The 872-nt window shown below is 59.6% G+C and overlaps 1 protein-coding gene across 1 annotated transcript in view; it reads right to left on the bottom strand.

Moving 5' to 3' along the window:
- RNF121 (ring finger protein 121) overlaps window positions 1-872 on the bottom strand; it is a gene marked incomplete at its 5' end in the record, with an annotated part of 10,551 nt that overhangs the window by 3,002 nt on the left and 6,677 nt on the right. The gene's annotated exons all lie outside the window — the stretch shown is intronic.

The raw sequence follows: 872 nt of genomic DNA, 5'->3' as shown, positions 1-872 counted from the left end.
TGGTAAGAGACTGATCCCCCCCTGCTGACCCCCTGCAGATCCTGCTCAGCCTTGAGGAGACCCCCCCTCAGGCTCCTCCTCTCCACCTGAGCAGCCCCAGCTCCCCCAGCCTTTCCTCCCAGGCAGATGCTCCAGTCCCTTCACCATCCTTGTTGCCCTGTGCTGGACTTTCTCCAGTAGTTCCTTGTCCTCCATGAACTGGGGAGCCCAGAACTGGTCCCAGTTCTCCAGCTGTGGCCTCACCAGGGCAGAGTAGAGAGGAACAATGACCTCTCTCAACCTACTGGCCACACTCTTCCTCATGCACCCCAGGATTCCATTTGCCCTCTTGGCCACCAGGGCACATTCCTGGCTCATGGACCATTTACTGTCTCCCAGGAGGACTCCCAGATTCTCTTCCTCAGAGCTGCTTCCCAGCAGGTCCACCCCTATCCTGGACTGGTGCCTGGCCTGGACTGGTGCCTGGTGCAGCCCCTCCACTTGCCCTTGTTGACCACTTGCCCTTGTTGAATCTCATCAGGCTCCTGTCTGCCCAGGTCACACTGGATGGCAGCAGAGCCCTCTGCAGTGTCACCATCCCTCCCAGTTTGGTGTCACCAGTGCTGAGGTCACACCCTGTCCCCTTGTCCAGGTCACTGATGAACTGTTTGAGCCAGACCAGACCAAGTACTGACCCCTGGGGGACACCAGTGGTTACAGGCCCCAACTCCACCCTGCTCCACTGACCACAACCCTCTGAGCTCTGTCCCACACCAGTTCTCCACCCACCTCCCTGCCTACCCACCAAGCCCACGCTGCCTCAGTTTCCCCCATGAGGAAGTTCTGGGGGACGGTGCCAGAAGCCTTGCTGAAGCCAAGGCAGGTGACACCTG

This window comes from Chaetura pelagica, unplaced genomic scaffold (genome assembly GCF_000747805.2).
Source record: "Chaetura pelagica isolate M959 unplaced genomic scaffold, ChaPel_1.0 scaffold2290, whole genome shotgun sequence".
Classification (NCBI taxonomy): Eukaryota; Metazoa; Chordata; class Aves; order Apodiformes; family Apodidae; genus Chaetura; species Chaetura pelagica.
Note: the sequence above shows the minus strand (reverse complement) of the source record. Positions and strands in the feature narration are given on the sequence as shown.